Consider the following 26,924-nt stretch of genomic DNA (forward strand, 5'->3'; position numbering starts at 1 on the left):
ATAAATATGAGATCGTAGGAAAACATTGGCCTGTTTTGTTGGCTGATTCAGTGCTCAAACAATAATTATCATCCACACCATCAATTACAGCTAGATGATCACAGAATTTGTGGGATATTTTGGTTAGGAGCTATGACACACACCGAAGCCACTTCCCCTACTTTTTACTACTGAACCACGTGACCAACGATCTGTTTGGGGATGTAAACCCTGTGGCAAATGTGTGGCATGCCCCAACGTGGATAGTTCTGACAGCTTTTCCTCATCTGATGGAAGGATCTTCAAAATCACTCACAGCACTATGTGCTCTACATCAGCGATAGTGTATTATGCCTACTGTTCATGTGTCAAGATCTATATTGGCCTAAAGACACATGCTCTCAAAGTGAGAATAAGAGAGCATGTAAGAGACATTACAGCAGCCAAAGAGGAGGACCATATTGAATTGTTAAAAAGTATACCCAGGCATTTCAAGAAATTTCACTCATGTGATCCCACTGCCCTTCGGGTTAAGGGTATAGATTGTGTTCGCTTGGACCTTTGGGGTGGTGACATTAGTCACTTATTGGCCAAAAAGGAATCTCGTTGGATTTGGGAATTGCGTACCCTACAACCACAGGGTTTAAATGAAACAAGCTTTGCTCCCTTCCTTAGATAGACCTGCCGCCATTTTTCTAAAAAAAATTTTAAGTTTTTAACTGGTTGTCGTTGTGTCTGTGTTTTTATATTGTTTATATGTTTTTTTAATTATTTAATTTTTTCTACACCCCTCTAGTTGCCAGCTTTTGAATCTCCGCTATGCTGCCTATTTCCCTGGATATGAAAGAATATTTTCCTATATACATGTTATTTATAATCTTATTAATAATGTTTGTCTCATATATTGTTGTATTTTTATGGACAAATATATTTTTCTATAAATGTAGTGTATTTATGTATTCTTATTGTTGTCACTTTCACTTGAATTATTCTACAATATATTTAATTTTTTTATGTATTTCTAATGAATCCTACTCATATTAATGTGCACATAATCTTTGCATTGTTAACACTTATCATATTGTGCACCTGTATCCATTTCACTTATTTCCTACTTATCTTATATATTATCACTCATATTTATTGATAGCAATTACATGATTTGGGGTGGATGTATGATATATTACCCTTGGGTTTAATTACCCAGACCTGTGGTTCCACCACTGGTAGTTTTCATCATTGAATTGTTCCCCTCTTATGTGTTAAAGTAATGTTTTATTTATGAGTTAATAAAGCTATACATATTTTAAATCATTATATTGTTCTTTGTTGTGCAAATCTGCTCTTTATATGGTTACATATGTTGTTGCACTGAACATTTTATATAGTTGCCTGGTTGGGCACAGATGTTTGATGGTGTTTGACTCTCTGCATTGTTGTCTACACTCACCGGCCACTTTATTAGGTACACCATGCTAGTAACGGGTTGGACCCCTTTTGCCTTCAGAACTGCCTCAATTCTTCGTGGCATAGATTCAACAAGGTGCTGGAAGCATTCCTCAGAGATTTTGGTCCATATTGACATGATGGCATCACACAGTTGCCGCAGATTTGTCGGCTGCACATCCCAAAGATGCTCCATACAAGGCAGGATGGATCCATGCTTTCATGTTGTTTACGCCAAATTCTGACCCTACCATCCGAATGTCGCAGCAGAAATCGAGACTCATCAGACCAAGCAACGTTTTTCCAATCTTCTACTGTCCAATTTCGATGAGCTTGTGCAAATTGTAGCCTCAGTTTCCTGTTCTTAGCTGAAAGGAGTGGTACCCGGTGTGGTCTTCTGCTGCTGTAGCCCATCTGCCTCAAAGTTCGACGCACTGTGCGTTCAGAGATGCTCTTAGGCCTACCTTGGTTGTAACGGGTGCGATTTGAGTCACTGTTGCCTTTCTATCAGCTCGAACCAGTCTGCCCATTCTCCTCTGACCTCTGGCATCAACAAGGCATTTCCGCCCACAGAACTGCCGCTCACTGGATTTTTTTTCTTTTTCGGGCCATTCTCTGTAAACCCTAGAGATGGTTGTGCGTGAAAATCCCAGTAGATCAGCAGTTTCTGAAATACTCAGACCAGCCCTTCTGGCACCAACAACCATGCCACGTTCAAAGGCACTCAAATCACCTTTCTTCCCCATACTGATGCTCGGTTTGAACTGCAGGAGATTGTCTTGACCATGTCTACATGCCTTAATGCACTGAGTTGCCGCCATGTGATTGGCTGATTAGAAATTAAGTGTTAACAAGAAGTTGGACAGGTGTACCTAATAAAGTGGCCAGTGAGTGTATGTTTGCTAGTCTCTCATGTGGCTTGGTCGCCGGTGGGTTTTAAACTATATTTTTTTCTAAAACACTACAATGTTCCACAGTTAAAAATACATGGCTGAAATAAAAAAATCATGGCTTGGGTATCATGTATCAGCTGTCAGCTTACCTTTAAGGTACAAACCCAACTCTGATTTAGGGGCTCCTTCTAGCATCAGCTCTTTCTTTCTGGCTTATGGAGTGGACCATTACTTACTTTTTAATATAAGTCTATTAGAAAATAATTCTGAGTCTTGTAGACTTACAATGAGAAAATGACTTCTAGACACAACAGAAACACTATGTGGAGCCAACTGGTCACAACTGGAGTATGAAGACTGGGTGCCGCATGCCCCTCTTGCAACTTGATCAAGGGGTGCCAATGGGTTGTGATCCAAGATCCAGATGGTTGTGATCCAAAGGCCCCATGATGAGCATATGATTTCTTTTGTGACAGCCAGAAGATACTATTGTTATATATTATACAAGCAAATGATTACAATTTCAAATATCCCTAAGGGCCCGAAAAAAAAAAGGTGAAAAGTAAAAAAAAAACTTTAAAAAAAATAAATAAAAAAGCAACAAAAAAAACCTTTACCCAATTAAGTATAATTAAATGTAAGCAAAAAAAAAAAATGAATCACAGCATCTGTAGATTTCTGGTCTAGCAAAATATAAATTTAATTAACCTAACTGATAAATGCTGTAGTGAGAAAAAATATCAAGACACCAAAAGTGTGGGTTTTAGGTTGGTGCAACACTGCAAAAAATGCAATAATAAGTGATCAATATGTCTAAACCAAAATGGTATCAATAAAAGCACTAGCTAACCATGCAAATTTTTTCAAGCTATTAAAATTGGGGGTGCATTTTATAGTCCGGATGCAGGCTTACTGGGGCTTGCAGCTGTGGTGGATCAGAGTCCCTTCCTCAGGGAGCCGGCGGCGGTAGAAGTGTGGTGATGCTGCCGACCAAGGTCCTGTTTTGACTCATATGTTGGCCACTAATTGTATGCATATATATGTATGCATATTGAAAATGTTGTCAATATAAACAATTTTGTTTGCCGTGGTCAAAGGGGTACCTATCTCCAAGATCCTATCCCAATGTGTTGTAGGTACAATAATAATAATAGCAAATACCTCCAATTAGTAATGTAGTATAGTTCTCCTGATTTCCTATGTCGACCCCATGTGCAGGGAATTGCAGTAGCTTAGCTATCCATGGTTATGACTAGTGATGAGCGAGTGTGCTCGTTACTTGAAATTTCTGAGCATGCTTGGGTGTTCTCCGAGTATTTTGGGCGTGCTCGGAGATTATGTTTGAGTCACCACAGCTGCATGATTTGGGGCGGCTAGACAGACTAAATACATGTGGGGATTTTCTAACAAACAGGCAATCCCTGCATATATTCAGGCTTTCTAGCAGCCAGAAATCATGCAGCTGTGGCTACTCAAACATAACCTCCGAGCACGCCCAAAATACTCGGAGAACACCTAAGCATGCTCGTAAATCTCAAGTAACGAGCACATTCGCTCATCACTAGTTATGACCACTAACAACTAACTATCTAACCAACTGTCACTACATTATTATATTACCTAATAATTGTATATGGCATCTGCAAAGCCCCCTCACTCCTTAGTAAATTAAATAACCGGTCTTAAATGGGTTATCTGTATCTGGGTCTAAATTTACAGAGTTAGACTTGAGCAGCAGTCTGGAAATTATTGTACAGGGTATATTAAGTAAATCATTACAAGGTTCCTGCTTTTTGAGAAAAGAAAATGTGCACGAGAAGCTCTTCAAGAAGACTCTGGTCAAAATCATTTATGCACCTTGATTTCAGATAGAATAATAATAGCGCTATTCGCAGAAAGTGTTGTATTGCTTTCTGGGGTAGCTTGTGCTAATTTAATTTCATATTCTCCCCTTCTTACATGTGTCAGTGAATGAAGTGCTGCAGTAGAATATTAATTCAATATCTATTCAGTATATTGAAAAACAGTGATGAATAGCTTTGACCTTTTCAAAGTGACTGGCGAGGAAAGCAAAATGTTTTCACTACATTTTCCCTTGTAAATAATTTTCGCTTCCATCCCAGTTTCCTCATGGCAGATGAAGTTATCTCCAATAAATCATGTCCTTGTTTCCCAACAAATGTTCTACTGAAATGCATATAATGTGTCGTATTTGTAGTGTCGCACTCCCATATTGGACATAAGGCGGTGACAACATGTGTGAATTAACATTTTGCAAGCGAAGACATTTCCCCTTATAGATTTCTTATATGCCTAATTAAACACTTCCTCTTTCTTGGCAGTAATGTGGATGATACATTCATCTTATGTCTTCATATCAATCTTTCCAAGTTGAAGAGCCTTAAGAAGTATTCTCTATCTTCATTAAATGTCTCATACCCACACAAATGTGGCTGCCTTTTAATTATTATAGTGCCAAATTCATTCTAACTGCCAAAAATATTATAACCTCACACTCCTGCATCTTGTAAATATGGCAATGAACTCTAAAAGTAACTGCATTTCATATTTTTTTTAAAATACTTTTGTCCAGCAAGAAATGTTGTGAGACTTTGCAAATCACTTTATTGATTTGTTTTCATTCTACTAGAGAAAAAATATCCTAGTAAGTGGCTTCCAAATCTAAGTTTTTCCCCAGTCTATTTGCCATCAGCTGCATTGATATCGGAACGTACTCATTTGGAGTACAGATGGTGGCAGTGATGGGCCAGCACTAGAGATGAGTGAATACATTCGGCACTATTCGTTACTTGCATGAATAGTACTCTATTTGGGTAATTTGTTACTCGGCGAGTAATTTTCTATTCGCCTCGGTATGTTTGAGTGACCCGCCCAGCATGTTTAGCGTTTTTTTGTAGCCAATGAACATGCTGGGCTGGCTTGCCAATCACAGTAATGCTAGCACCATCTTTGGTGTGTCATTACTGTGATTGGCTGGCCTTCCAGCATCCTAGGGGATATTTAATCTCTGCCGGCGCCGTGTTGCGCACATTGCAGCTGGAAATCCCGTAAGCGTAGGGAGAGTGAAAGCAGCGTATAGTGAGAGTTTGCGATTCCAAAAATCTCTTTTAAGAGCTCATGAAGGTGAAGACTAGTTCTTTGTTGGGTGCAGATAGCATGGGGAGATTTTTAATATGGGGGAGAGTGAAGGGAAGGCACCTGGGTGTCATCACATCATCATTGCAAGTACATGCTGCATATCTCTGCTATTTTGCATTGTGTTGTATAGTTTAGGATTAGGAACAGACTGTGGGATTAGGGAGAGATAGGCAGGGTTTCATCCACTGCAAAATACAAAGCAGCTCTTTTTAGAGCCAAATAATATGTTAGTACCAGCATATACTAAACCAATTTTTTTGGAGATACATAATATTCCTGCATACCAGCATATAAATTTATTATTTTATTTTTTTTTTACTGCTAAATAATATTTCTGAGCACCAGGATATAGTAACATCCTTTTAAAAGCTAATTACTAAATAATATTCCTTGCCTATTGCTTAAATTGCTAATATTTATCTAGCATCTGTGCGACTGGCGTAAAACCTGCTGAGCTACAGAAACTCAGACAATGCGAGAATGTTTTGGGTTGGATGGCAGACAAAAGCTCCAGTGTGTTGACAAGCAGCACCATGAAGTCTTCCACACGGTCCAGTCTCAGTAGACAAGAGGCTGGGACTCTGAATCCTCAACCTCACCCCATCAAGAGTCCCAGGAGACATATGACCCCAACATAAGCTAAAAAGAATCAAGAACACTGCCAACCTGAGCACCACCAGCATGCAAAAGCACATGGAAACCATGCACCCCAGTAGATGAGTGGAACGCCTGGGTTCAAAATTTGTGTCTAAAGGTGAAACCACTACCCCTTCCCTTGTGTTACAGCCTTCAAAATATGCTGTCCAGAAAGCAGGCTCTGATGCCTCTTGCCCACAACCTGCGGTTGCACAGACTCAACAGTCAACAACCACGTCCAGTTCATTGTCCCAGCACAGCGTTCTGTTGTCTCTGTCCCAGACGTTTCACAGGCAGCAGAAATATCTACCCAAACACAGGACCAAACGGTAAACTCCCACATTGCCAGATTTCTAAACTTAGAAATGTTGCCATGTTGGCTTGTGGGAACTGAGTTTTTCCCCAACAACCCTGGCAGTGGCAGCCCCAAGGTACTAGATTCTCAGCTGCCACTAATTTTCCTGGTGTGCCGTCCCTGCGTTACATAAGCACGTGTTACACAATATTCGCCGTGCTCTGGCCAACGCAGTAACATCAAGGTCCATCTAACCACAGACACATGGACAAGCTCTTGTGTTCAGGGACTCTATATTTCCCTGATGGCACACTGGGTGAACCTGGTGGAGTCTGGGACAGAGTCAGATGCTGGGACATCACACATCTTTCCCACATCAAGAATAGCAGGTCCAACTTCTGTCAGGGTTTCAGTCTCCTCATATTCCAGTTCCTGTTTCTCCTCCTCATCATCATCATCCTCAGCTGAACTAGCCTCCCCTTCTCTCCCCAGCTGGGAGGTCTGCAGTACTTCCTTGGTGAAGTGGCAGCAAGCTTTGCTGAAACTCATCTGTTTAGGCGATAAAGCTCACAATACAGCAGAGCTGATGAAAGGGATAAGAAAACAGACCGATCAGTGGCTCTCTCCACTGAGCTTTCAACCAGGTCTGGTTGTGTGCGATAATGGGCGTGACTTGGTGGCGGCTTTAAAGCTTGGTATGACGGCACACGTTCTGTGCATGGCCCATGTGCTAAACTTGGTTGTACAGTGGTTTTTAAAGCATACCCTGACTTGCCGAACATACTTGCCAAGGTCAGCGCACATTTCATCTCAGGCTTACGCCGGTCTTGCTTCACTGCAGCAGCACTTTAATTTGTCACGTCACCGACTTATTTGTGACCTGCTCACATGCTGGAATTTGACCTTTCATATGTTGGCAAGGCTTAGTGAACAGCAGAGGGCAGTATTTGAATTCCAGCTTCTCAATGCTCATCAGAATAACACAGTGGGTGTGGATTGCTGACATATGTGAGGATCTTCAAAACTTTGAGTACTGCGCAAGGATGTTGAGCACTGATAATGCTGTTATCAGAGTAAATATCCCGCTGCTCTGTCTTGCTCTGTCTATTAAAACGTTTTCTGCAGAATCTCAAAGAGAAAGCTTTGAATTCCAAGCAGTTAGCTAAGGAGCAAGATTTTTACAGTGGCTGATACCACACAACCCAGCTTCACACTGTATTCTAAGGCCATAATGGGTGATGATGAGGAACAGGAGGAGGAGGATGAGGAGGAACAAGAGATTTTGGCTAGTGCTACAGAGGGGACTCCCAATCCCAGCTTTATGCCTGTCTAGAATGGATGGCCTGAAGAGGAGGAGGAGGAGATGCATCATGAGGAAGAGATGATGGTTAGTGTCCATCCTGGTGAGGACACTAAATGTTTGACTCTTTGTAGTCTGCCGCACATAGCACTGTTCATGTCCAGATGCCTTTCCCAAGACCCTAGCATGAAACACATTTTGTCCAACATGAAATACTGGCTGTGCACCTTTCTTGACCAATGGAACAAGGAGAAATATTTCCTTGTCTCATGTTGGAGGCAGACGTGCCATTTTCAGTGTATGCATGCCAGAGGGCCATTGTGGTAGATTTGCTGAAAAGATTATCCTCAGACAACTCTGCTGGCAGAGGTACAAGCTCTTTTCACTCACAAGGATTACAGGGGAGGGCCACGTGCACTAGTTGCATCTCAGGGGGGGATGTCCACCAACTAAACCATTTTCATGAAACCGTCACATCAGCAAGGGCCATCTGTCGATGTAACTATGACGAGGAGGGAGAAGGTGACCAAGATGGTGAAGGACTACTTAAGTGACTATACCAGCGTCCTTCCTGATTCTTTAGTGCCCTTTAACTATTGGTTGTCCAAGCTGCACAATTGGCCCGACCTCTCCTTGTTCACCTTGGAGGTGCTGCCATACCCTGCCGCAAGCGTGTTGTCTGAGAGGGTCTTTAGTTTGGCCTGTGCAATCATAACGGAAAGGCGCACACATCTGTCAATGGAAAATGCACACAAGCTGACTCTATTAATATTGATCAAGAGCTGGATTTCTTTTGACTTTGTAAGCCCTACGGATGACAGCAGTGTAACTTGAATGCAGCCCAAACTTTTTGTGGAAGTTGTCTTAACATCTATGCCTTACCATCCAAACACATTTTGTTCAGGAAATGACCTCCTCCTCCTGCTTCTGCAACATGTACTTAGTAGTGATGAGCGAGTATACTCGTTGCTCGGGTTTTCCTGAGCATGCTTGGGTGGTCTCCGAGTATTTGTGAGTGCTCGGAGATTTAGTTTTCATCACTGCAGCTGCATGATTTACAGCTGCTAGACAGCTTGAATACATGTGGGGATTCCCTAGCAACCTGGCAACCTCCACATGTATTCAGGCTGTCCAGCAGCCGTAAATCATGCAGCTGTGTAAACAAAAGCTAAATCTCCGAGCACTCACAAATACTTGGAGACCACCTGAGCGTGCTCAGGAAAACCAGAGCATCGAGTATACTCGCTCATCACTAGTACTTAGTTGTCATCTATGTATACCCCATGTGGGTAATGTTTTTTACTTTTTGAAAACTTTGCATATCATGCAATGGTGAAACTTGTACTACCTATCTCTATGTACTGTAATAACTGCAAAATGTATTGTGAGGTCCTCATCACGGTCTCTTTCCGCGTGTATGATACAGACCCCTTGGGTAATTATTGGAAAATTTTCCACATCGTGCAATAGTGAAATTTGTACTCCCTATCTCTGCATATTGTAATAACTGCAGAAAGTATTGTGAGGTCCCCATTATGGTCTCTTTCGGTGTGTATGATACAGACCCCTTGAGTAATTTTTTGAAAACTTTGCACATTATGCAGTGGTAAATCTTGTACTCCCTATCTCTACCTATTTTAATAACTGTAAAATATATTGTGAGATTCCCCATCATTGCCTCTTTCAGCATGTATGACACAGACCCCTTGGATAATTTTTTTTAGTATTTTGCACATTGTGCAATGGTGACACTTGTACTCCCTATCTTTAGCTATTCTAATAATTGCAAAATGTCAAAATGTATTGTGAGGTCCCCATCAAGGTCTCTTTCAGCATGCATGATACAGAACCCTTGGGGTAATTTTTGGAAAACGTTGTGTTATGGAAATATTAGGGTTGGATAAATATATCCCTGTGTGTGCTGCGGCCGCTCCCAATTAGACTGAGTATTTTGAGCGCTCATCAAGAATGGACTGTACACAACTGTGACAGAACAACATTCCATCAATACTGAAACTTTATTGTACATACATAGTTTTATATTTTCACATAGAAAGGAGTGGTTAGGGGTTGTCAGGGGTGGTTAGTTAATTACCATATTGTCTAGCTCCTCTGTCATTGGTTATCTAAACATATATGGAATATTGTGATTAATGCTCATATGACTGCTGATTAAGCAACTAAACTCGAGTTCTGTGTCTAGGACAAAGTGGAGACATCTGATCAGCAGTCACCAAACATCTGACACTCTTCTGCTTTTTTGGGATGGAAAACCCCATATGATCTGTCTGGGTTATATCAGTTTGTCAGCCATTTTAAACCATTGATTATAATGTATATATTAGCTGTGAGCATATAAGTATATAATTGATTATAGAGGAGTATACATGCAAGTGAGATCTACATGATATATATATTTCTATCACAGTTGTACATTGTGCAATTGTCAAATTTCTACTCTCAATCTCTATATATTCTACTATTAGAGTTTTTTTATTGGGTTGCTCTTCTCACAGTCTCTTTAAGCGTGTATCTGATATTGATTTTTGGGTCTGCACTTGGACATTTTGTAACATCAATGCATTAATATGCTCCACACAATTCTTAAGGTTTCAGCTTTACACAGAATAGTAATATAAGTAATGAAACCTGCTCTATATATGCTGCTAGTTTGAAAATCTTACCCACACATCCCTTTATAAAGGGAAATTCAACATAATACCTCTGTCAGCATAGGCCATATACTGCTCACATATGCAGCACGCCAGTAGGAGGGTGGGATGCCTGGGTACAAAATCTGTGTCTGAGGGTGAAACCACTGGCCCTTCCCCTGTGTTACAGTCTTCCCAATCTGCTGTCCATGAAGCAGGTGCTGATGCCTCCTGCCCACAACATGTAGTTGCACCGACACAACAGTCAGCAACCACGGCCAGTTCATTATCCCAGCGCAGTGTTCAGCTGTCCCTTGCCAGCATTTATGTCTGTTCACAAATTGTTAGTTAGATAGGACATACATATTTGTTACCACTTTACATTGTCGGGTGCTGGACAAAGACCATTCCTGGCTTCTCCAGGCTCCTAAATGAGACTTGTATCTCTTTATTAAACTGTCACTTCCCTTAAATTTTCAAAAATTTGTGTCCTAAAAAAAGTGGTTTGTGGGGTATTGCTCAGTTTCAGTACATTTTAAGCACGTCTAAGAGACTGGGTTACTACGCTCCACAGAACTATTCAGGCTGCAGCTTTACACATATTGGAACATGGTCACTGCCATGCTAAGGCCTTTATGTCAGCTCTGTAGCAATGACTGTCACCTGAGTAATGCACTCCACAGACTTCGTCAATCTCTGGGACATATCCTGTAATTACTCCATTGTTGCTCAAAACCATGCAAAAGATACATTCTGCCTGGTTGGGTAGTTTCCAGAAGAAGTGAGCAGGCTTGTACAGATTGGTCAATGGCACACCTGTCTCTTTCCCTTGAGGAGGCTTCGTCCAAGTAAAATGAGGCTTGTACATGTTCCTGACATGGGTTTCAAACCTGACAGACTGACCACAATTCCATCCCTCGTTTGCATATACTGTGTTTAGAATTTAATTCTAATGCTTTTGGTGTCTGGTAGAATCCAATTTACTGACATTGAGCATACAGCTCCCCAACTCCTGTATTATATTCACCTTACAGCAGCTTCACACGCTATGACAGTGGCTCCACTGGGATCCGGTGGCCAAAATGAACTGTGGAGCTCACAAAACTCATGTTTCACAGCACCTGTTGGCCCTCTGAAAATGTGAAGCGAGGGCTGCATAATGACATGGTGGTGGACATGGTGGTGGTGGCGGGCGAAGCCCAAAATTCAAATAGGCATGTTTTAGCTGGTATTGTGAAGTGATGGGGAATATGTGTTCCACAATCTAACAAACAGGGAAGGGAGGGGAATGAGGGATGACCTCCCAAATATAGGAGTGAGAGCTCTCCCAATTGTTTGATACAGGGCCACCTGAGGACCCTACCCAAACTCAGGTTTCACATTACCTAGTGGCCCTCTGAAAATGTGAAGCGAGGGCTGCATAAAGACATGGCAGTTGACATGGTGGCGGCGGGCGATACCCAAAATTCAAATGTCCATGTTTTAGCTGGCATTGTAAAGGGATGGGGAATATGTATTCCATTATCTAGCTAACAATTTGGAATGAGGGAGGGACCTCCCAATTGTAGGATTGAGAGCCCTCACAAATGTTAAAGGAAACAGTAAATTCAAAACGCTCAGTGTGAACAATATGCTAAAGGGGAGGTATCATTTTTGTCTTTTTTTGCATTATATACATGTAATTATGAAGGAAAAAAATGTTTCTTAGCATTTTTTCCTTTAAAAGAAAATAAAATTAGGTATGGTTTGGTAGGTCTTCTTATAAATCCGTAAAACTTAGGCAAAACTCTAACAACATTATTCCCAGAAACCAAATTTGAGTCAGAAAGGCATGCAGACATCTTCTCCATGCTGATCCCATTTAGTTTTAGCTCTTTCCCATCCATTTCAGCTTTTTTCCCATGCCCACAGACCTGTTTGTTGGGTCCACCAGAGAAATATTCGGCTTTCCTATTGACTTGCATTGGATTCGTTATTCGGTATGAATACACGGATATTACAAGCTATTTGTGTTGATTTTCCCGAGTCCAAATATTTCACTATTCGTTCATCACTTGTCAGCACCGGTCTCCTCCTCAGAGTATTCAGCTTAGGAGAGTAATCTCTTGCAGCAGCTTATTCCCAGAGTTAGTGAGACACTGGTGCTGAGCTGACCCATCACTGCCATCATCTGTACCCTTAAATCTGTGTAATTAATATTATTTTCCCAATGTCCATAGCTTTAAGCATGCCTTAAAATTAATTTTTTTGTGCAGTCATATCCTATGTACAAGACATTACTCCTGTCTTGTTATAACTACAGTATTTAGAAATATCCTATAAACCCTTATCCCTTCTTCAGTAAATTCCCCCACACTCCTTACACGCTAATGCACTTCATATTTTTTGCATATATGTAAAACTATGTCCGGAGCCTCTGCATGGTACTCCCTTCTCCCTCCATGCAGGGACGCTGGCGCATTCACTTTCCCGGTGCGGTCTTAGGCATGCTCCCTGCATTCTCAACTCCTCATCATACTCTGTTCAGGAGGCGCACCTAGTGCGTGAGCGCATGTGCTCCCCTACTCTTAAAGGGGCAGTGTGTGCATTTAGTTAATGTAATCACCTGCAATGTGTCACCCAGCCAATAGCTGGGAGGTATCTTGTATAAAAAGCACCCTCCCCTATAGGGAGGTGCCTGAGCAACCCTTATAGTTTAGTATTAGGTGTGTTGTTGTGTGCAACTGTATGTTGCCTGGTCCTCGATCCTAGTCTGTTAAAGTTATTCCCATATCCTGGTGTTATCATAAATATTTATACTTTACTTGGATTATTATTTAGACAACTAAATCTACCTATATATCTTTGATAATTTTATATTTTAGTATTAGCTTTATAAGTGTTATTCATAAAAGCAATAACACAGGGTATTGTATCTTATATAGATGTGTCTGTGTGTTAGGGTATGTGTCCACGTTCAGGATTGCATCAGGATTTGGTCAGGATTTTTCATCAGTATTTGTAAGCCAAAACCAGGAGTGGAACAATTAGAGGAAAAGTATAATAGAAACATATGCACCACTTCTGTATTTATCACCCACTCCTGGTTTTGGCTTACAAATACTGATGAAAAATCCTGACTAAATCCTGATGCAATCCTGAACGTGGACACATACCCTTAAACATTCCTTTGTTTCTGAAAGTATAGTGAGCTGGGTAGAACTAGTTTGAAAGAATTTGACAGAATCCTTAATTTATGATTTTGTTATTCCCAACTTAAACATCTTCTGTCTTAGGTAATGCAATGTAAAGGTACCATCTCACAGTGGCACTTTGGTCGCTACGAAGGCACGATCCGTGACGCTCCAGCGTCGCTCCATTATCGCTCCAGCGTCGTAGACTGCGGTCACCCTTCGCAATGCACGGCGCTGGAGCGATAATTTCATGACGTATTTGCGATGTAGAAGTCGTACGGGACAGTCGTACGGGCATGTCATATCGTGCACACCTTTGTTACACGATGCGATCATGCCGCCACAGCGGGACACTTGACGACGAAATAAAGTTTCAAACGATCTGCTACGACGTACGATTCTCAGCGGGGTCCCTGATCGCAGTAGCGTGTCAGACACAGCGAGATCGTAAGTATATCGCTGGAACGTCACGGATCATGCCGTCATAGCGACCAAAGTGCCACTGTGAGACGGTACCCTTAGAAGCCATTCCAACTTCTCCTTATCTTTTATGGTTGTAATAAAAAGTTGTGACTGGGCATCTGAAATCAGAGGAGCCCGTACGCTAACAGACACTGGTTGTCTGATTTTGTCTCCGATCGTTCGACTCTCTGTTTTGATTAAATATGGCAAACTTGTGAAATCTTTTGAGTTTCTCCTAAAACTTTCCATATAGGTTTCCACAGCACAGGATTCTTGTTAGCCTAGTATAGTTTTCCCGCATTCATGTGACTGTGCTGGCAGTATCTTATTCCTGAAAACTGTGCCCACGTTACCTGTGCCCCATGGCCTCATCGGTGGTACCAGATCTGGGTCCCAAGTGGCCATCCTGTCTGCACAATCTGATCCTGTCCCAGTGGCCGTCCTGTCTGCACAATCTGATCCTGTCCCAGTGACTGTCCTATCTACACAGTCTGAACCTGTCCCAGTGGCTGTCCTGTCTGCAAAGTCTGAACCTGTCCCAGTGGCCAACCTGGCTGCACAATCTGAAACTGTCCCAGTGGCCGTCCTGTCAGCACACCACCAATAGAGAACAACCGAAGGATCAGTCAACTAATATATTTAAAATATAACAACTTTTGTTGAGACAATGTACAAATAAATCACAAAAAACAAGGCCTCCTGACGAAACTGCAAGCGGCGGTCAAACGCACGTCCAGGTGCGGGTACAGGAGCAATTGACCCTCTTACCATGGACACAGGTAATTATTATGGAAATTACATGTAGGCTATGATCATGGCAATATATATGCCTGCTTGTTTAACTAAGTAATGTATGGTGGACTTACTCTGATTACCTTTGGCAAAGTACCATATCTTACTAGTGATAGAGGGCTTAAGGTTGTTATTTTGAATATGTTATAAACTGCTGTATTGTAGGCCCTATATATATCACAGCTATTGTTATATTTTGATACCTTAATGTCCATCATATTGGGTCACTCCATGGTTGTATTCTAAGCTACCCATGTTGTTATCTTTGTTGTTATATAGCATGGAATTGCTGCTGTAATTGGTCTTGGATGACTGGTTCCAAACATACTGTCATGCCCTCAGCTGCAGGTCCGGTCTCCACTGCGAAGGGAGACCAGCACCTTTCACGCAGCTCCACTGGTACTACTCACCCTGTTCGTGGCTCCAGACGATCAGCGGCTCCTATCTCTGCTAAGAACCTGCATCCTCTTGGCAGGTCTCCTGGAAATGCTCTTAGGAGGTGCACCCCACTTCCTGCACATACTTAAAACAACAGAGCACCTGTTCTCTATTAAGGCTCTCTGTGCTATGATGCTCTGTGCATAAAAGGCATCCTCCTATTATGGGAGGTGCCTGGGCAATGTGTTCATTCTATTGTTTGTGGCCTTCTGCTCTGGCCACACTCTGCTGTGCTCTGCTCTGCAAGTGTAGTTTATTACTTTTGGTTTTCTAATCCCTCTGTCTCCTCAGAATCCTCCGCTAGCAGTACCCTAGTCTGGATCCTTCTGGACTCCGGTTTCCACTCCAGGCTGACTAAGCTGCTCCTCACGGAACCATCTAGATATTGCTGACGGCTGGATCAGCCTTTCCGTAACTACACAGAGCTTCCAGAGCCTGAATTCCACCGTAATATGGTCTGTACGGGTCATCCCTCTGGTCCGGGTACTGCGGCATTTAGGCCATCTGGTGTTGTGACGGGGGGAATTCCTGTATAGGGGTACACCTTGCCCGGTGCTCCACTATGTGGTTCAGTGTTGTGGCCCAGAGGGTTCTTCTCTCAGGCACCTCTTTCTGTTTGTTTAAGCTTAATTTAAATAAATACCTTTGCTTTTTGGAAGCACATTCTCCTGTCTCTTGTGTACCGGGTATACAGCTACCACTGCACCATCAGTGGTCTAGTGAGTCCACTATATTTCCCCACACCCTGTGGGTGTAACACATACTCTCATAGTCCTGTTTTTTGTATTTTTTTTGTGATTTATTTGTATATTGTCTCAATAAAAGTTGTTATATTTTAAATATATTAGCTGACTGATCCTTCGGTTGTTCTCTATTGGTGGTATGTTGTTGTTGGAGGGGTTCAACAGTTCTTACAATATTGAGGAAGCTTTTTTCTGCTTTGTCCGCACAGTCTGAACCTGTTCTAGTGGATGTCCTGTCCTGTCTTAGACTCGCTATCTGAGTTAACATCTCAGACCCGTGTGGTCAGCTGCTACTATCGCATGCTGCCCTAAAGTGGCACCTGGCAGCTAACTGCCGCTCATGCCTGACCTCATCACTAGAGGCTCCAGTGAACATCGAGGTAGCTGCTTAGTTATACCTCTCTAGGGTCAGTCAGGTCCTTTGCAGAGTGGGTCCATGAACAATGTGCACCACCTGCCATCATGACAATGTATATATTGATGTTTTATTTAGTTTAGCAGAACACTGGGTAACTGTACAAAAACTATTTATGCATTTGTACAAATCCCATGTAGACTGTCAGCTCTTGTACAAAGTGCCCTAACTTCACTTGTGTACATTATGTATTAGTGTAATGTTTGATTTTTTTTTGCACATGAACCCTCTGAAATATAAGGTGCTTTTATAATAATTATACAAAGATTACAATACCTACAACAAAATAAATAATATCTGTACCCATGGATAACCTGCCGTATCCATTCCATTGTTCCCAGCTACCCATCCTTGCCTTCTGTTCCTGCAGGGACGGTGCCTACCGACTACAGCCAATCAATAGCCACAGCACTAATATGTTGGGTAGTTGATGGTGTGTATTTTCTCCAAAGCTTGGGTTGTAGAGGGGGAAAGCATGCCATGAAGAGCTCCTTTTGATCTTTGATATCAGACCCCCTTCCTTCAATGCAACCCACTGGAAAAAAAAAACAATTCGTACATCAAAATATAGTTTCCTATTGCTTTTTCATTTCTCTTAATGAAGCATAAATCTTCATGACTTAATGAAGCATAAAACTGTAAGAATATCCAAGTGTCTTCTATTTTTATCTATCACTTTCGATCTTTCAATAAGAAAAACATGCTCTCTGGTCTGTTGCTTACTTTCCTTTAATTAAAAAATGGATGGTTGATTTTTCATTATTCATCTTTCTCAGGAAACTCTAAATGTCTATTTCTACTTATGCTGCAAAACAGGAAAGAGAAACAGTCAATTACGTGGAGCACATGGAAGAAGAGAAAAAATAAAGAGCTACCCCTTAATCCTCAGGCAGAGCTAGAAAAGGAGAATCAGATCAAAGCAGAGGAAGCACAACAATACAATGTAATCCTTTGTCATGGCGGTCCTGCTCGTCTCCCGTCTTTATACAATAAGGTTTAATGGTTACTCAGGTTTCTTCTCTGTAATTGTATAAAATACTGTTTTCCCAGAATCACTTGGTATAACACGGTCTGGTCTGCAGCAGGAATCTTTCATTTGCTTATTCAGTTCGAAAAAGACAAACATTTGGACACCTTTGGCTTCCACCTCTATAATTCGAGAGCCATATGTTTTCTGGTTGTCAAATGAAAATAAGCAAAGAAATGTTATATTATTTGGTGAAGCAACTAGAGGCAGCGTTAGGACTAGACTATAGACTGACTGACCACAGAATTTACTCTAGAGTGTGGACTGAATAACCTCAGCCTTTATAATAGGCTATAGACTGACCAACCACAGAATTTACTCTAGACTATGGACTGAATAACCTCAGCCTTTATAATAGGCAATAGACTGACCAACCACAGAATTTACTCTAGACTATGGACTGAATTACCTCAGCCTTTATAATAGACTATAGACTGACCAACCACAGAATTTACTCTAGACTATGGACTGAATTACCTCAGCCTTTATAATAGACTATAGACTGACCAACCACAGCATTTACTCTAGACTATGGACTGAATAACCTCAGCCTTTATAATAGACTATAGACTGAGTGACCACATCATTTACTGTAGACTGTACACTGAATAATCTCAGCCTTTATTTTAGACTATAGACTGACCAACCACAGAATTTACTCTAGACTGTGGACTGAATAAGCTCAGCCTTTATTCTAGACTGTAGACTGACCGACCACAGAATTTACTCTAGACTGTGGACTGAATAATCTCAGCCTTTATTCTAGACTGTAGACTGACCAACCACAGCATTTACTCTAGACTGTGGACTGAATAATCTCAGCCTTTATTGTAGACTGTCTGACCACAGCACTTACACTTACAGAGTAACTAAACTTTATGGCTTTTTTTTTTCAAACTTGGCAGGGAATTCATCTGCCAGAAGATTTGTGGGCTTCTGGGTCCTGAGCCCCCACTAATCGATCAACAGATCCATGAACAGTGCACAGCTCAGGAAACATGAGAACACAGATCAGCTGGCTGCTGAACCTACATTTTATATTAATTTCATACTCAGCTCTTTGTGGCAGGAGCTGTGCATTTCTTTCTACTGAGCTGCTCATTGTTTGGGGGACTTTTGAGCAATCATTGGGTGTTTCAGGACATTGATGCCCAACAATTAAAGTGCATGTCAGATATAACAAAAAAAAATACTGAAAGTAGTTAGTCTTTTTCTGGCCACCCTCCTCATTTACACCTGACTGTTGACTGACTGGAGGCATAATTTACTCTTTACTGTGGACTGACTGGAGGCATAATTTACTTTTTATTGTGGACTCACTGGAGGCATAATTTAAACAAGACTCGGGACTAACTAGCAGCATAATTTACACATTAGCGTAGACTGACCGGCAGCATCATTTACTTTATACTCTGTACTGATCAGCAGCATATTTAGCAATATATTGCTGGCTGACTGGAGGCATAATTTACATTAGACTGTTTACTGACTGACCACAGAATACACACTAGACTTTGCTGAAAACATTGTATTTACTGAAAGAAAACACTATACAAATACCAATGTTATTTACCAAAAATCATATAGGAAACAGCGTATTTTGAACAATCATTATAACAATCTTTATTGATATTTAAAAAACATACATATAAAGTAAAAAAGGTATCCAAAAGATGCTTGCAAATTAGCCAAACAGATATATAGTGGCACCACCACAGAGCTGGTAGTATTAGGGATATAATAATGTAACAATACTCATACCTCACAGTGTTCCCCTATCGCTATAACAATTCCAAAAAGAGGCAAAAGGGCACTTACCAATGCCCTGGTGATGGTGCCACTGCCCCTATGTGCATTTCGGCGGCGTGCCTTCGTCAGGGAGAGTGGCTTCATGACCAAATCATGCTCCTTTTAAATCAAGGCTGGCCAATAGTTATATTACCCTGCCCTTAACCTCGTACGACATCAGCAGATGGAATGCCGGTACTTGTAGTTTTAATCCAGAGTACTATCAATAATCACCTGATAACCGGCCATGTTGTGGCGCATGCGCCACCAGCTATTCATGGCCTGAATAACAATGACCGTAATATTAGATTGACATACAAATATCATGTCAGCCAGATTGAGTTCTTGGATGTCATGATAAAAAAAGACATTTCCGGTTTGTTACAGAAGGACATATTCCGAAAAGAAGCGGCCGTGAATGCCATCTTGCACGCAACCTCACCCAACGCATGTCGTTAAATCCATTCCTGTTAGTCAGTTCCTGAGAATCCGACAAATCTGTTCAACGAACCTTGATTTTAAGACGCAGGCGACTGAAATGAAGAAAAGGTTCTACGAACGCGGCTACAGTAGGCGTCCTATTAAATACGCCTACAATAGAGCAAGGAATGCCAACCGTCATGATTCAATGTACTCTAAACTAATGAAACAGAAAATGGATTCTTTAAGGATGGTGATACAGTACCATTCCCAATGGCAGAAAATGCATGAGATAATGTAGAGACATTGTCCAATTTTGTTGGCAGATAAAACATTAAAACAATACTTGCCATCTAAATCTGCAATAACAGCCAGACGATGTGAGAACCTGTGAGATCACTTAGTGAGGAGTTGCTATACACCAATAAACCAGTCGCATGTTTTCACTATCATACCGCTGCTGCCGCCTCCTCACTCGCTCCCGGCCTCTGCTTCTCGTGCGCGTACATACCAGGTTCAGTGCTGCGCGTGTGCACTTCTGTTGGCGCTCCTCTTCGTCTCCTCTATGGTCCTGGAGGACTAGTACCTGGAAGTCGGTCCTCCTTATTGTCCTCTCTATGGTTCTGGAGGTCTGTTACCCGGAAGTGCTACCCTGCCTTTAGGTCTTTAGACTGCTTCCTGCCGTTCCTCTGTGCCTGGTTATCATTTGTTCCTTCAGGTGTTCCAGGCCGCTCTTAGTCTCTGTGAAGTTCGTTTTCCCTCTGACTTTGGGTTTATCCTGTCTTTCCTGTATCCTGCTAGCCTCTGCATTTCCTCAGTTCCTCCGCCAGTCCCTGAACTGCTGCAGTTTACCCATCAGTCCTGTTTTACCCATCAGTCCTGTTTTACCCATCAGTCCTGTTTCTCTGCAGTACTCACCTATCCTGTGGTCCTACTATCTCCGCCTCTTCTTGGTCTTCTCCCATCCTGGTCCTCCAGCTTCCGTGGCGATAGTCCCCCACGGGCCTGCCCCTAACTCTCCCTGTATAGGGGCGGTCTATCTGGTCAGCTCGTCCGTGAGGGGTTCGTCGTCGCGGTCTAGAGGGTCCACTCTCCGTTTTCCCTCTTTGAATCGTCACACTTAAATAGGACTGCATTCGGGTGACATCTGAGTGCAGCCTGATTCTTACAGCATAACAGTATAACCAGGCCATGGACCCCGCTGGTGTCTCTGTCACTCAAAAGGAGTTACTTTTTTTGTGGGAGAACCAGACTAGAATCTTGTCCTTTCTCAAGAACATGGAGTCTCGTCTTGCGACGTTACAGTCTACCGACCCTGGTAACGCTACTCAGTTGGCGTCTCTTCAGCAAGAGTTAAGTCAACAAAGGGACACTCAGTCCCATATTTTGAATTTTCTGGCCTCAGTCGATAATCGACTTCTCTCTCTTCAGACTGCCGCTTCTGCTCCTGTACAGGTGTCTGCTCCACAGCCCTCGCCCCGTCTTGTCAGGCCACCTCGATATGGTGGGGATCCTAAATTATGTCGCGGGTTTCTCAACCAGTGTCAACTACACTTTGAATTATCCCCGCTACTGTACCCAACTGACCGAGCTAAGGTGGCTTTTGTGATGTCCCATTTGGAGGGCGAGGCATTGGCTTGGGTGAACCCTCTTTGGGAGCGAGATGATCCAGTGGTTTCTCAACTTGCTTTTTTTTTTAGACACCTTCCGCACGGTGTTTGATGAACCTGGTCGTCTGGTATCGACTACTGAGTCCCTTTTCAACCTTAGTCAGGGGACTCTTTCTGTAGCTCAATATGCCATCCGTTTCCGGACGCTGTCCTCTGATTTAGGTTGGAATAATGAGGCTTTGGTGGGAGCATTTTGGCGAGGTTTGTCTTCCCGCATTAAGGATGAGCTGGCAGGGCGGGATACTCCTTCTGCTTTAGATGACCTTATCTCTTTGGCGACTCGCATTGATTTGCGGTTCCTGGAGCGTTCTCGTGAGGTTGTCAGAGAGAGGAGACCTCCTTGTTTATCCTCCATTACACGTGGTACTTCTCTTTCCCAAACCACTGCAGCTTCTTCCTCTTCTTCCCCTGAGCCTATGCAGGTTGATCGCCTCAAGCCTGCCGAACAACGTCGAAAGGAGAGACTCGTACAGGGCTTATGCTTTTATTGTGGCAGCACTTCTCATCTTCTGCGTTCTTGTCCCCAGAAGCCGGGAAACGCCTCCGCCTAGGTCTGGTAAGAGAGGCCTCCCTAGGTAGCCATGATTCCTCTCCACCTTTGATTTTGCCTGTCATTTTACACATGGGTTCCAGTCGCTTCTCTCTTGAGGCTTATGTAGATTCTGGTGCGGCTGGGAATTTTGTTCAACTTGAGCTGGTCGAGAGGCTTGGGATTCCTGTCAGATCCTTGGAGGTTCCTAGGCAAATAGCTTCTGTCGACGGTCAGCCTTTGCGGGAGGTCATTTCTTCTGTCACAGAGGAGATTGAGATTCAAATTGGAGCTTTACATTGAGAAAAGTTGGCATTTTATGTTTTACCATCTTTATCCCATGCATTTCTTTTAGGACTCCCCTGGCTAAGAAACCATGAACCTACTCTGAATTGGCGTACTGGGGACGTCCTATCCTGGGGACAGTTTTGTCAAAACAGATGCCTGCTTCCCATCAAGCCTGCTAGTCTCCCTCCCTCGGCTCTGGAACTACCGAATCTACCCGCAGCTTATCACTCTTTTTTGGACGTTTTCAACAAAAAGGAAGCAGAGGTCTTACCTCCGCATCGCCCATACGACTGTCCGATAGATCTTGTATCTGGCTCTACTCCTCCTAGAGGTCGTATTTATCCTCTGTCACCCTCCGAGACTCAAGCCATGTCTGAATACGTTCAAGAGAATCTGGCCAGAGGCTTTATTCGGAAGTCCTCCTCTCCTGCAGCCGCTGTTTTTTTCTTCGTCAAGAAGAAGGACGGTTTCCTTGGTCCCTGCATTGATTACCGTGGCCTCAATAACATCACCATTAAAAACAAGTATCCACTTCCTCTCATCCCAGAACTTTTTGATCGTCTGCGTGGACCACGAATCTTCACTAAACTGGATCTCAGAGGAGCCTACAACTTGATCTGAATTCGTTCGGGAGATGAATAGAAGACTGCGTTTAACACCAGAGACGGTCATTATGAGTATTGGGTGATGCCTTTCGGCTTATGTAATGCTCCTGCAGTTTTTCAAGAGTTGGTGAATGATGTTTTTCGGGACCTACTTTACACCTGTGTAGTGGTATACTTGGACCACATCCTTGTGTTTTCACCGGATCTGCTTTCTCATAGGAGACATGTGCGGCAAGTTCTCCGTCTGAGGGAGAATCCTCTGTATGCTAAACTTGAGAAGTGTGCCTTCAAACAGTCGTCCCTACCGTTCCTGGGCTTCATCATCTCTGATTCTGGTCTGTGTATGGATCCGGCTAAAGTTTCTGCCGTACTCAACTGGCCACGTTCGCTTGGGGTTAAGGCGATTCAGCGTTTTCTAGGATTCGCGAATTACTATCTGCAATTTATTCCTCATTTCTTCTCCTTGTCGGCTTCCATCTCTTCTTTGATAAAGAAGGGTGCCAATCCTCATCTTTGGCCAGCAGAGGCTGAAAAGGCTTTTCATTCTCTCAAAGAAGCATTCGCCTCTGCTCCTTTACTCCATCGCCCTGAAGCTAATAAACCCTTCTTCCTAGAGGTTGACGCCTCTGCTGTCGGTGCCGGAGCTGTGCTTTGTCAGATGTCTTCTACTGGTCGTCTTGTGCTCTGTGGTTTCTTCTCCAAGACTTTCTCTTCTTCTGAAAGAAATTATTCCATTGGCGATAGAGAACTTTTGGCCATTAAATTGGCTTTAGAGGAGTGGAGATATCTGTTGGAAGGAGCCTTACATCCCTTTGTCATCTTTACGGATCATAAGAATTTGGCATACATCCGTTCAGCGCACCGACTAAATCCCCGACAGGCCAGGTGGGCCTTGTTCTTTGCCCAATTTGACTTTGAACTTCGCTTCCTGCCTGGAGAAAAGAACTTCAAAGCTGACGCTCTATCTAGGTCCTTCTTGTCGGTGGACAATGAGGAGGAGACCTCGCACATCATTGACCCCGCTAAAATCATCACGCTTGCTCCAGTATCTATGAGCTCTTTACCTCCGGGTAAGACTTTCGTTTCTGAGAGGAACAGGAGACGTGTGTTACTCTGGGGACATGCTTCCAAGCTAGCAGGACATGTCGGTTTCAAGAAAACTCTTGATCTAATATCTCGTTACTACTGGTGGCCGACTCTTTTGAAGGATGTCCAAGCTTTTGTGGTCTCTTGTCCTTCCTGTGCCAAGAACAAAGTACCCAGGCGGCTTCCTTCCGGGCTTCTTCTTCCTCTCCCAGTGCCTACTGCTCCGTGGCAACATATCGCAATGGATTTCTTAACTGATCTGCCTCGTTCCTGTGGTTGTACCGTCATCCTCGTGGTTGTGGACAACGGCCAACTGGAGCGTACCAATCAGATCCTGGTTACTTATCTCCGGCATTTCTCCAACACTCATCAAAATGATTGGTCTGACTTACTACCATGGGCCGAGTTTTCTTATAATAACCACACCAGCGAAGCTTCTACCAAATCTCCATTTTTTTGTCATCTACAGACAACACCCTGGTCTTCCTCTACCAGTTCTTCCTGTCTCTACTGTGCCAGCGGCAGATCTTCTGTCTAGAGAATTCTCCAGAGTTTGGCAGGAGACCAAGTCTGCTCTCGAACTAGCTCAGCATAGGATGAAGAGGCATGCAGATAAAAGGCGTCTCGATTCTCCTGTGTTCCATCCTTGGGATAAGGTCTGGCTTTCTTCTAGATTTATTCGCCTTAAAATCCCTTCACATAAACTGGGTCCCCGTTATATTGGTCCTTTCGAGGTTTTGGCACGTATTAACAACGTTTCTTACAAACTTAAGTTACCTGCCTCTCTTCGTATCCCTAATTCCTTTCATGTATCTCTCCTTAAGCCTGTAGTTTTTAATCGGTTTCATACCTCGACTCTTTCTTCACCTTCGCCTGTTTCCGCAGACAATGTTTTTGAGGTTAAGGACATTTTGGCCATGAAAAAAATTAGAGGTAGAACTTTGTTTTTGGTCGACTGGAAGGGTTTCGGTCCTGAGGAGAGATCCTGGGAGCCTCAGGAGAATATTCAGGCTCCCTGAATTTTAGCTAAGTTTCTTTCTGGCCTAAAGAGGAGGGAGGGATGTAAAGACGGGGGTACTATCATACCGCTGCTGCCGCCTCCTTGCTCGCTCCCGGCCTCTGCTTCTCGTGCGCGCGCGCATACCAGGTTCAGTGCTGCGCGTGTGCACTTCTGATCTTCTGTTGGCGCTCCTCTTCGTCTCCTCTATGGTCCTGGAGGACTAGTACCTGGAAGTCGGTCCTCCTTAGTGTCCTCTCTATGGTTCTGGAGGTCTGTTACCCGGAAGTGCTACCCAGCCTTTAGGTATTTAAACTGCTTCCTGCCGTCCCTCTGTGCCTGGTTATCATTTGTTCCTTCAGGTGTTCCTGGCCGCTCTTAGTCTCTGTGAAGTTCATTTTCCCTCTGACTTTGGGTTTATCCTGTCTTTCCTGTATCCTGCTAGCCTCTACTTTTCCTCAGTTCCTCCGGCAGTCCCTGTACTGCTGCAGTTTACCCATCAGTCCTGTTTTACCCATCAGTCCTGTTTTACCCATCAGTCCTGTTTCTCTGCAGTACTCACCTATCCTGTGGTCCTACTATTTCCTCCTCTTCTTGGTCTTCTCCCGTCCTGGTCCTCCAGCTTCCGTGGCCATAGTCCCTCACGGGCCTGCCCCTAACTTTCTCTGTATAGGGGGTGGTCTATCTGGTCAGCTCGTCCGTGAGGGGTTCGTCGTCGCGGTCTAAAGGGTCCACTCTCCGTTTTCCCTCTTTGAATCATCACACTTCCTTAAATAGGACTGCACTCGGGTGACATCTGAGTGCATCCTGATTCTTACAGCATAACATTCACAGGTAAGAGCAAAAGACCTACCGACATTTGGGGATGTGCACCATGCGAAAAATGCGTCGCATGTCCAAATAAAGAAAAATCTAAGGAATTTGTGTCATCTAGCGGGAAAAAATTAGTTATTACGCATGCCATTAATTGCTCAACACAGACAGTTGTTTACCATGCGACGTGCCCCTGCTCCCTGATTTATATAGGACTCACAACGCGGGCCCTGAAGGTCAGGGTGCGGTAGCATGTGCATGATATTATGGCAGCTGCAAAGGAAGATGATCTAGAATAATTAAAATCAATCCCAAGGCATTTTAAGCAATACCATTCTTGCAACCCATCAGGCCTTAGAGCTAAGGGTATTGACCATATCCAATCCAACCTCCGTGGGGGCAACTTTAGTCGTAGCTTGGCACAAAGGGAGGCCAAATGGATTTGGACACTACGTACCCTAAAACCGGATGGACTTAACGAGTCATTGATTGAGCTTTGCTTGTTTCATTTAGATCCTGACCCCGTGCAAGAATATATTTTCGGCATCATTGTATATATCTTGTTAATGTTGTTTTTATGTTGTTTTATTTGGTACTAATATATGCTGTTTTCTATGCTCTTTAGTATGACCTTGGAGGCTGACGGATTGATCATACCTCGTTCCTTCCCCCTTTCCTTCTTCTTCTTTTTCCCTTCTTTGGCTTGAATGCAATAAATGGTCTATTTACATGATTTGTGGTGAAGAGAAGACCAATAATTGAAAAAGATATTATTTATGACCGTATAATAAGAAGAGGCAGTTGAGATTACCCTAACCAAATGGGACAAGATCTCCATCTGATACTTATCATCATTCGGTATGTTAATATGGACGTTCTCTGTTCAAGACTGAACCAATGTTGGTCTATTATATTATAAGTATGGACTTACATCTTATGGTGGACGACCGACTGGAAATTTAGTGAATTTGTACCTATTGTTTATTGGAACATTGACTTACTCATTGCTCTTATGGCCCATCAATTTAATGGAAAACACTCTTCCTTTGTGGTAGTTATATTAATATGTGATATCTTGTTAGGATACCACTTTTATATAGATTTTTGCAATATGTTAATTTATACGCTATCTGGTCCTTACTTTTAGGTGGGATATATGGTTCAATTTTACACACACATGTATTTGTTGATATGACTTTTAGATTATTCTAGAGTATCACATTAGGGTTGTTTGCCTGTCTCTATTGAGATGCCCTTATATATATATATATATATATATATATATATGTATCACATGGTATAGCTTCCTATATTCACTG

At 42.8% G+C, this 26,924-nt stretch overlaps 1 long non-coding RNA gene across 1 annotated transcript in view; it reads left to right on the plus strand.

Annotated features, from left to right (window-relative positions):
• Positions 1–17,483, plus strand: part of LOC143781509 (uncharacterized) — an 86,787-nt gene extending 69,304 nt beyond the window's left edge. Inside the window, exon 3 of the long non-coding RNA XR_013216745.1 lies at positions 17,159–17,483. This is a non-coding gene — a long non-coding RNA (uncharacterized LOC143781509). The remainder of the gene's footprint in view (positions 1–17,158) is intronic.
• Positions 17,484–26,924: the final 9,441 nt, after the last annotated feature.

Source organism: Ranitomeya variabilis, chromosome 6 (assembly GCF_051348905.1).
Source record: "Ranitomeya variabilis isolate aRanVar5 chromosome 6, aRanVar5.hap1, whole genome shotgun sequence".
NCBI lineage: Eukaryota > Metazoa > Chordata > Amphibia > Anura > Dendrobatidae > Ranitomeya > Ranitomeya variabilis.